Genomic DNA, 11,258 nt, shown 5'->3' with positions numbered 1-11,258 from the left:
ACATCTTGCATTTACATTAAACATTCACACACAAATGAACGTGGAGAAACTGCCAATACCTGATTCTGTCCCCAGTGTTTCCACTGGCAAAGGCACTTAGGTACCTTTGATCCCCCCAAGGAAAAAATATCTAACATTTAGAACTACTGGTAACCAGAAGAAGAGGAAAAAGAATATTTTTGAGAATGTAATGTTTCCCCTCTTAGTGGACTCTTAAGCACGTTCTCCAAGTATACGGAATGCTAACTGAATATCTTTTGGCATAATTGTTCCATGTTTGGCATGGATAGCACACAGGTTGGTGTCTTCACAAAGGCCAGCCAGAAAGGCCTCACTTGCCTCCTGCAAAGCACCAGTAGCCGCACTCTGGAAGCATAGATCTGTCTTGAAGTCCTGAACAATTTCTCACACCAGACGCTGAAAGGGGACCTTGAGAATCCGAAGTTCACTGGACTTCTGATAGCGTCTGATTTCACCGAGTGCCACAGTACGAGGCCTGTAACGATGAGGTTTCCTCACCCCTCCAGTAGGGGGCGTACTCTTGCGAGCAGCCTTTGTGGCCAGTTGTTTGCTGGGTGCTTTACCACCGGTGGATTTGCCGGCAGGCTTTGTACGAGCCATGGTACTGGACACCTCCTTACTTGTGCCCCTTTTCCTTCGGCTGGAGTTCAGCAAGGGAGAGGCTGCGCTGACGTCAGAGAGCAGCGGCTGTATGGTGAAGGCTGCGAGCACCTTTAATATAGTTTTCTTTCCCTGGCATACCCACAGTACCTGGGCACAACAGATGGGCAAGTCCTGGGAGGTAGAGATACCACATTCCAGGTGGCATTTATGTTCTGTAAATGGTCTTGCACTGAATGCTAGAAACTTGAGGCCCAAATAACCTACAGGTTTGTGAAGGCATTGTCTACCTTCACTCTTGTTTCCTACATTCTACTTCTAACCTTGTAACAGTCTCTCCGCCATGTCCTGAGTCTCTGGATTTCTACAGTGCTTTAGAACTTACTCCATACTCTCCTGCCTATCGTTATTAAAACATGATTCCCTGGTTTCTATTACCTAAAGACTCCAGCACGTGCTCTTCTAAGCTGATAAACTCATTAGAGCCCAAATATTAATGAATAATAATGTCTCGACCGCCTGGAAAATAATTTGCATTTAAACAACTTTTAGTGCCTGAATGCAAAGGGGTAAGCGATGGGGGAATTTCTTAGGAGGCTCTAGGCCTGGGCCAGCTAGGGCAGCTACAGAGAGATCCCTGAGGAAAACGTAAATCATAGCCCATACATAGCTGTCTACTGTGTCTCTGCAAGGCGAGTCTAGCCATGTAGATTCCTCATAGCATGCATGCCACAGCTAGGCAGGGTGCCAATTAGAGGTGCTGGGAACATCTTAACGTGCATAGAAATAAGCCTGTAGTTTATGATAGATGTACACATTTACATATAATACTATCGATTCCTTCAGTTAGTGTTTTCATAGATTTTCATCTAGCTTTCAGTCCTGCTGGCACAAAACATTTCTTGGGAGAGGAAAAAAACTGATTATGTATAGGCTCAGAGAGAGAGAGAGAGAGAGAGAGAGAGAGAGAGAGAGAGAGAGGCAGAGATGGGTAGTAGGTCAGATAAACATATATCCAGTATTCTCAAACAAGAAAGTCACCTGAACAAATGAAGGATTTATCCACTAGCAAGCATCGTGCCTTATACCATCTTTACTTGACCAGTGCTCACACTTAACCTGTCTAGAACGCTCCAAACTTTCCCGGACAGAGCAGGTTGAGCCAAGCATTTCGTCTGGCTTCTCGGCATGACCTCCAGGTGGTCTGGCCCCCATGCTTGTCGAGAATGACCAAGTTTTCTTTCCAATTATAGTAGAGGATAAATTCTTTCTGTTCTCATCCACACAATGCCACACAGCTTTGGAGTTTGCCACCGGGTAGAATGGAGATTGATCTGCCATTCCTCCGGGGGACCCTGGGTCTTGTTTATTTCATTCCCAGGAAAAAGGTGTCGCTTATGGAAGCTTTCCAAGTTTTTATGAAAATGTCATCATCTAAGTGGAAACTTGGGAGACATTAGTGAAGATTTCGGTTAACTGTTTGTTGGTGGAAACACACACATACACACACACAGAGAGAGAGAGAGAGAGAGAGAGAGAGAGAGAGAGAGAGAGAGAGAGAGAGAGAGAGAGAAACTACAGAGAACCCTGCTTTGTAAACTGAGTCTAAACTGATTATGGAGAAAGCACAAGGATTCTTCATGCCATTTGGAAGCACATGTCGCTTTCTGTGAGAAGAGACTTGGAATCTACTCCTTCAGCATTAGATGCTAGAGACCCCGATGTTCATAGAGAGGCCTCTCTCATGGTTGAAAGCCCAAGGGACACTTGCAGATGGTACAAAATGCTCACAAGACAGGAGAACTAAGGTTCTGCCCCCCTCTATAGGACTCTCCCGCTGACACAAAGAGCAGGGAGGGGGGGGACATTTGCATACCATGTGTCCCTCTGAAGGCAAACTACCTGCCTTCGTAGGCTCTACTCCAGGCCAAAGGGGGTCCAGTCGCTTGGAAGACTCACCAAAACCAAAACTACCGGGCACTCCCAGAGTGTCTGACTTAGAAGGTTGGGTGCAGGGCACAAGAATGTCATTTTATAGCAACTCCTTGGGGGCTGTGACTGCTCCTTGACCAGGTGCCACCCCTGGTGACCGTGCTTTCAGGTCACACACTAACCACAGTGATATACCAAGATGTGGTGGGTGAAGAGAGGGGAACTGTTCAGCATCTGCAGCTGCAGCTGCGATTGGTGGGGGAGGGGTGGGGTGGAGGTGGGGGAGGGGTGGGGGTGGTGGTGGGGGAGGGGTGGGGTGGGGCATCAGCCATGTTGCCATTCAATGCAGATAAGAAAGTTTAAAGAGACACAGAGCCATCAAGTTTTCTCCTAATTCCAGATACGCAGGGTTCTCATCTGGACGTGTGGTTTAGTTCATCCAGTTTACTTTCACAGCGATTGTCTGATGATGTGTGCCTTGGTCATGGTGTCCCTTCATAGGAATAGAAAATGGACCTAAGAGCATCCACGCTGCTCGCCCTGGGGAGCTTGGCCCTCAGCCGTCTTTAAAGTCAGGTTCTTTCTATGACTCAGCCGTAGAAAAGGAGCTTTAGTGACCTAAAAAGTCCCCTTGGAATGGGACGTAGAGGAACCTTGACCATGCAGAGTGGTTTGAAACCATTTGAGGATATTCTTGTGTAAAAAGAAAGAAGCTGGGGATTTTATTCAACTGGGGATATCTCTGAAGAGCAGGACTGTGGTTGAACTGCATGCGACATCTGTCAGGAAAGAGGACATGTTTATTTATATTCCTGTGCTTTCCGGCAGGTCAGCTGGGGCTCCATCTTCTGTGTCATCCTCACTCCAGGACCCCGCCTCAGGGAGTAGCAATAGTCACGGTGGTCTTACACGATTGCCACAACAGTGGGGGTGGGGGAGGGGCAGGAAACAGAGAGAGACAGAGAAAGAGATTACACGCTAGGAACTGAAGCTTTTGTTCAGAAATAACACATTTCACTAGCTATCATTAGTTAGGCGGCAAATTCATTTCCACCTAGAACCTTAGAATATGGTTTGAATTTAGGACCTGGTCCCCTGCAGTTGTATATGGTTAAGGATTTTAACGTAAGACTGATCCTAAAACCAGTGACTGGTACCTTGGTGTGAGGAAGAGAGGACGTGGAGACAAAGGGCATGTGCAGATAGGACAGAGACTGGAGGGCTACAGCTCACGTCAGACAAGACCAAGTCTGCCAGGACCACAAGGAGCTAGGGAGAAGCAAGGGGGGAGGGGGGGGAGAGAGAGTGTTGGGAGTGTCTTCTCCAGACCTCAGGAGAAATCAGGGCCCAGTCAACACTCTGACTCCGGACCTGTGGCCTCCAGAATTTCACACAATAATCGGCTCTAACTTTACACCTCTCTTTTGTGGTAATTTGTTTTTCCAGCCACAGAAATGAACAACCTTGGTACAGCTTTGGGGGTGGTCCTGAAGGGACGACGGCCTCCTTCAAGCCTTTTATTCCGCTACCCCTACGTCCTGTACCAACAAAGGTAAACGTAATGAATTTCACCTACATCAGCAGCCCCTTTCCCTCTGGTTGGTGTGAGACTTGATAGTAGTAAGAGCTGGGGACAGAGAAAGAAGTCGGTCTTTCTTGCCACCCTTCTGCAAAGCCAGCCTGGCTGTTGGCTGAGCCGGTCACAGCTCCTGTCATTCAGCCTTGCCTATGGTTTCTACTTTTTCTCTCAGGTGTCTGCAGACTATTTCTTCCCTGTGTTCCTTCACAGCTAGGATGCAATAGCTGGTGGCTACAAAGGTGGCTTGCCTGTCTTTCTTGGCGTTCCATAACTCCACCCACAGCCTTGTCAACAGTCCTGTTATTCATCTCTCCTAGGTAACTTCATTGGAGCAGGATGTTTTCTGCCGGGGGGCCCAGAAATGCATGTCCCTCAGAGGTGAGCTGCCACATCTTGAGTGGACAGTGACAACCTTCCTAGGAACAGGCAACTCTGAAAGAGCAGTTGGGGTCAGGGTACAGAGGGCTGTACCACTGACTAGCTGTGGAATAAAACTCCCAGAACCTCACTTTCTGTTCCTGAACAGAAGGTATAACTATATTCCTCTTTGGGGAATGCTGTGAGAATTAATATGAGACATATGAAAAAGCACCTATCTCTTAGTAGAATCATGTCCCTCAAAGCCTTCTAAGCCCAAATCCCCAGGAGTCAATGAATGTTTTAGCCTACAAAGCGAAAAGAGACAGTGAGGATGGGACAATGGTTACAGACAGTGAGGATGGGACAATGGTTACCAATCTTACAAACGGGAGAGTATCCTAGGTTACAGAGTGGGCGCCATCCCATTGCTTGAGGTCTTAAACAGAAAAGGCAGAAAGGAGGCCAGGCAATGAAAGACATGGGGAGAAGAGGGGAGGCTGGGGTGATAGAATACTCTAAGGAATCAGTGTGCCAATGGCGTTCTAGGGCGTTTAGAGATGGAAGAACTCCAGGCTGTAGTCAACAAGGAAGCGGGGACCCTGGTCCTACGCGTTGAAGTTTGCCTGTTGTCTGGATGAAGCTTGAAATAGATTCTTCCCTTCGTGCTTCCCTTGCATAAAGGATAACAGTCCAGCCAATGCCTTGATTTCAGCCTCTGGCTGCTTGAGCAGTGAAACTAACCGAGCCCCTTGGATTTCCCGTTCCACGGACTTAGAGATAACATGTGATTTTAAACCCCTATGTTTACTGCTCTTTGTGAGAGCAGTGATGGAGAAGTAAACACTCTTGTACACACGAACTTCATATGTGTTGTCTATCCTCAAAATGTAGAGTTAGATACCAAAGGCCTTCTAGACCCCAGACACTACCAAAGACCTGTACTCGTTTGATTTTTAAAATCTACCTAGATGCTGGCTCTGTCTCCAGTGATTTTGTACTTCTGTGACTACGGCCCCCCCCACATGGATAGTATCAGTGGCAGGAAAGACAGAGGCAGGAGCAAGAATCACTACCTTGCCAAGACCAAGGAAAAATTAGGCATCTGATAGCATCTGCTCTGTAGAGGGAAATGCAAAGAAGATCATCAGATCACCACCTCTGTGTCCTACGACCGTGGGCTGAAGTAGTTTCTGTTCCCAATATTTTATGTCGCTGACTTACAAGGTCTCCAGGGGATATGTATGAGGACATTTTGAGAAGCGACTACCACGTGAACTGGTAGGAAGAGTGGGTACCAGCTGGAGACCATGATCCGACAAAATGATGGAGAAGAGGTTTTGGTGTCTTTGGAACTGGGACACTTCACTTCTCCTGCACTTGGATATCAGAACTCTGTATCTGCTGGCCTTCAGACTTCATCAGTGTCACCAGAAGTGCACCACGCTCTCATATCTTCCGCCCTGTTACTACTATGCTACTGATAGTTACCTCATTGACATCTGGGGAGCTGAGATTTGGGACCAGCTTCTTGATTCTCTAGCTTGCACAAGGCCTATCATGGGGCTTTCTATCATCTATGGTTATACAAACCTATTCCTTTAGTGAGTTCCCCCCCTCCATCTATCTGACCATCTATCCATCCATCATTCTATACAGCTATTTTTCTCTCTCCTTGTCTATGCACCCACCTACACATAATACACACTCAGAGTAGGCTCTATGTATCCATGGTTCTGCATTCACACATTCTATGAGCACTGTGGGGAAAACATTCAGAAAAAGATACTGTGATTTTACAAATAGGTAGAGTTTTTTCCTTTCATTGCTTTTTAAAAGAATACAGGATACCATAAATATAAATTATATATCATATTATATATACACATTACATAAATTATATATATGTTATAATAATTATTATGTTGTATTTTTATTAGATATATTATTTACATTTAAATTGTTATCCCCTTTCCTGGTTTGCCCTCTGAAAACCCCTTATCCCATCTGTCCTCCCCCTACTCACCAACCCACCCACTCCCACTTCCCTGTCTTGGCATTCCTCTACACTGTGACATCAAGCCTTCACAGGGCCAAGGGCCTCTCCTCACATTGATGTATGACCTGATGTCCCTCCATGTGTACTCTTTGGTTGGTATTTTAGTTCCTGGGAGCTCTGGGGATACTGGTTGGTTCATATTGTTGTTCTTCCTATGGGCTGCAAACCCCTTCAGCTCTTTGGGTTCTTTCTCTAGCTCCTCCATTGGGGACCCTGTGCTCAGTTCAATGGTTGGCTGCGAGCATCCACTTCTGTATTTGTCAGGCACTGGCAGAGCCTCTCAAGATACAGCTATATCAGACTCCTGTCAGCAAGCACTAGTTGGCATCCACAATAGGGTCTGGGTTTGGTGACTGTACATGAGATGGATCCCCAGGTAGAACAGTCTCTACATGGCCTTTCCTTCAGTCTCCGCTCCACACTTTGTCTCTGTATCTCCTCCCATGGGTATTTTGTTCCCCCTTCTAAGAAGGACGAAAGTATCTACATTTTGGTCTTCCTTCTTCTTGAACTTCATGTGATATGTGAATTGTATCTTGGGTATTCTGAAATTTGGGGCTAATATTCACTTATCAGTGAGTGCATAGCATATGTGTTCTTTTGTGATTGGGTTACCTCACTCAGGATGATATTTTCTAGTTCCATCCATTTGCCTAAGAATCTCATGGAGTCACTGTTTTTAATAGCTGAATAGTACTCCATTGTGTAAGTGTACCACATTTTCTGTATCCATTCCTCTGTTGAGGGACATCTTGGTTCTTTCCAGCTTCTGGCTATTATAAATAAGGCTACTATGAACATAGTGGAGCATGTGTCATTATTACATGTTGGAGCATCTTCTGGTATAGCTGAAATGGTATAGTTGGGTCCTCATGTAGTACTATGTCCATTTTTCTGAGGAACCACCAGACTTATTTCCAGAGTAGTTGTACCACCTTGCAATCCCACAGACAATGGAGGAGTATTCCTCTTTCTCTACATCCTCACCAGCATCTGCTGTCAGCCATTCTGACTGGTGTGAGGTAGAATCTCAGGTTTGTTTTGATTTGCATTTCCCAGATGACTAAGGATGCTGAACATTTCTTTAGATGTTTCTCAGCCATTCAGTATTCCTCAGTTCAGAATTCTCTGTTTAGCTCTATACCCCATTTTTAATAGGGTTATTTGGTTCTCTGGAGTCTAACTTCTTGAGTTCTTTGTATACATTGGATATTAGCCCTCTATCAGATATAGGGTTGGTAAAGGTCTGTTCTCAATCTGTTGGTTGACATTTTGTCCTATTGACAGTGCCCTTTGCCTTACAGAAGGTTTGCAATTTTATGAGGTCCCATTTGTCAATTTTTTGATCTTAAAAATATAAGCCATTGGTGTTTTGTTCAGGAAATTTCCCCATGTCCATGTGCTCAAGGCTCTTCCCCACTTTCTTTTCTATTAGTTTCAATGTGTCTGGTTTTATGTGGAGGTCTTTGATTCACTTGGACTTGAGCTTTGTACGAGGAGATAAGAATGGAGTGATTTGCATTCTTCTACGTGCTGACCGACAGTTGAACCAGCACCATTGGTCGAGAATGATGTCTTTTTTCCTCTGGATGGTTTTAGTTCCTTTGTAAAAGATCAAGTGATCATAGGTGTGTGGGTTCAATTCTGTTCCATTGATCTACGAGCCCGACTCTGTACCAATGCATGCAGTGTTTTTTGTTTGTTCTTTTGTCTTGTTTTTTTTTGTTGTTGTTGTTGTTTTTTAATCACTACTGCTCTGTAATAGAGCTTGAGAGCTTGAGGTCAGGGATGGTGCTTCCCCCAGAAGTTCTTTTATTGTTGAGAGTAGCTTTCGATATTATAACCAATCTAGAGATGATCAAGTAAGTTATATGCAAATACATTATTTTTGTTTAGAAACCTGTCCCTGACCAATCTACAAAGCTGGATGTCTCAGTAGCATCAATCTAGAACTGAAATCCTGGAGGATTCCTGGAGAACTCCTTATCTTTAGCATGTTGGAAGGCCAAAAAGTGGGGTTCTGGTGCAGTGAAGGATAGAAGCAATAGCTGCAATAGAAGTAACAGAGCAGATGAATTCACCAGCAAACCAACAGCAAAAGCCAGCAAGCAAACTACCACTGTTTGTTCCTATGACCTGCTTATAACTGGGCTGTAGCCCAAAGGTGCTACCCACTCTGCAGGAGAGTCTTATCTCCCTTGTTAATTCTTTTCTTCCTAGAAATGCCCTCACAAATTTTCCCAGAGGAATGTCTTTTAGTTGATTCCAGATCCAGTTAAGGTGAATCCTTATAAATGGTGTGTTTTTATATAATCTATACAGTTTCCATTTTAGGCTATGATGTTCCTATCATGTGAACATTCCAATAAATTCCTTTTCAGAATATTTTTATTCTCTTGGTTCTTTTAGAGAAACTTGGACTAATACACAATTTTATATAAAGGACTTGGGGACCCACAGGTTTTGAAGTGCTGTAACCAATCTTTCATAAATACCAAGAGATAAGTATATGATAGCCACCTCTCCGTATAACCCTTACTAATACAGAGATGCAAATGTCCCTAGGACAAATTCCTCTGAGCTAATGTGCTGGAGGAAGAGACACATATATTGAAATAAATATCTATTGACAAGGTGAACAAAGAGTCAGGGGACAGGTAATTAGATCTGTGAAGTCACAGTGAGTTATGGGACAGACGACAAATGGGGTTAAGAATGACCTCTTGAAGGTAATGCTCAGTGTCAGCTTTGAAGGATGGTGCGGAATGCATTGGGTGGGGAGAGAAGAGAACTCAGGAAGAACACACAAGTAGAGGGAGCAACAGAGGCTAGAATCTTCCAGGTGTGGAGTAATCCAGTGTTGCTGCTGTAAATTGCCTGATCATAAACTAGAAACCAGTGGGATGATAATGGCGAGTCCTCCTTTGGAAAAAATTAAAAATCATATGGGTTGTGGAGAAAGCTCAGTAATGAAAGTGTTTGCAAACACAAGGACAGAAATTCAATCTCCAGAATTGTCATGTGACGTATAATGTTGATTGCCAACTTGACTATATCTGGAATCAGCTAAAACCCAAGCATCTGGGCATGCCCCGGGGGATTTTCTTAATTTCACTATTTGAGATGTGAAATCCCACTGTAAGTCTTGTCAACAACTTCTTGTGGCAGCCCCCATGAAACGTTGTAGAAGAATGCTTTTGCTATTTTGCATGTTTGCCCTCATTCTCAATGGCAAAGTTCAGGTATCCTGCTGCTGAGGCACTCCTTCATTGGTTTTGGAAGCTACTTCTTCAGGATTCCAATACAGACAGAAGTCCAACATCTCTTTAGGATCTCCCTGGGACTCCAGCATCAGATTGAGAGTGTTGCAATAGCCAGTCTCCTGGACTAAACAACTCCTAGAGTTTGGCCTTTCTATTGGGAGACTGCCATTGTTGGAATACCTGGCTCACAGCCTATAAGCCACCCTAATAAGTCTCATATATAGTCTTTGTAAACATCAGGGCTAGCAGAGTAACCATCTCCGTGAAGCAAGGAGGAAATTGGATTCAGATTGACTCAGTAGCTAGTGATTGCTCACACTTAAAGAGCCTGACACTGGGCAGTTTATTTTAGGCATATTTAAGTACAGGAAAATGTGAGAACATGTGTACATGGAACATAATCACATTAAAACTCTTCTCAAAGCACTGTCACTTCTTCCATGAAGATGGCTTCTCCAGATGTGATACCTGTGTCATTTTAAGGGCCCAGCGAAGGATCTGGTATGGTTTTGGTCAGACAAATAGTGCAGAGGTCATCTAGACTACTCACTTCCTCAGGCCCTGCTTGTGGGAACTTGGGGGAACCAGGAATGACCTGGCTACAGCAGCAGCTAACCACCTTCATCCCCAGTCTCCTGGCTGGGGAACAACTGTCCTTTGAAGAGAGAACCCTGGATGTTTAGCGTTCCTGGTTTTTGGTTTTTCTAGTGATTATCTGTGAACGCAAACCTTTTGATGGTGTCTTGGAATCCTAACATTGAGGAAGAGGAGACAGGTAGATCCACGGAATTCACAGACTAGCCAGCCTAGCCTATATGGCAAATTCTGGGCCAGAAGTGTTTATAAAATATGATCTTCATTTGAAAGCTAACCAGAATGTCTAGGAAGATGTTTCATCTTTCAACTTTTTTTTAAAAGGTATAGACACTTTCTGAGAAATGGTACACAAAGGAGTTCTTTAGTCTCTACATGCAAGCACAAACATGTGCCCTTGTACCTGTACATCCATGAACATGCAACGCTCACATATACCAGGGACATATACGTTATCGGAAGCATCAAGATTAAATATATTGCTGTATCTATGTAAGATTTTAAACTCAGTCTGAAGCAGATTAATATTGGGAGGAAAAGGAAAGTTGATTAGGCTAACCAGGAGGGAAGAGGAACTAGTCATGAACTTAGAAGGAAAGCTGAGAACTCGGCCGGCCTTGGGGCAGCTAGATGTCTTATCGTAGACCGCGACTTCTCTGAGCTTATAACCGAGCTCCACATTCCTCATCTATAAGGTCAGAAGTGACTCAGGGGAAACCACATGTCTGATAAAAACCCAAGGAAAGGGCTCAGGGGAGAGTTCCAGAGAGCACCAGAATATGTACCTCCAGGACACCGACCCATTGCACCTCTTCTCCTGTCTCCGTATCTGAACTGGGCATGACAGCTCCTA

At 44.6% G+C, this 11,258-nt stretch overlaps 1 pseudogene; it reads right to left on the bottom strand.

Annotated features, from left to right (window-relative positions):
• Window positions 1–2,118, bottom strand: LOC127666109 (histone H3.3A-like; annotated as a pseudogene).
• Between the last annotated feature and the right edge of the window lie 9,140 nt (window positions 2,119–11,258).

The sequence above is a fragment of the Apodemus sylvaticus genome, chromosome 15, assembly GCF_947179515.1.
Source record: "Apodemus sylvaticus chromosome 15, mApoSyl1.1, whole genome shotgun sequence".
Lineage (NCBI taxonomy): Eukaryota > Metazoa > Chordata > Mammalia > Rodentia > Muridae > Apodemus > Apodemus sylvaticus.
This window is presented reverse-complemented; position numbering and strand designations above follow the sequence as displayed.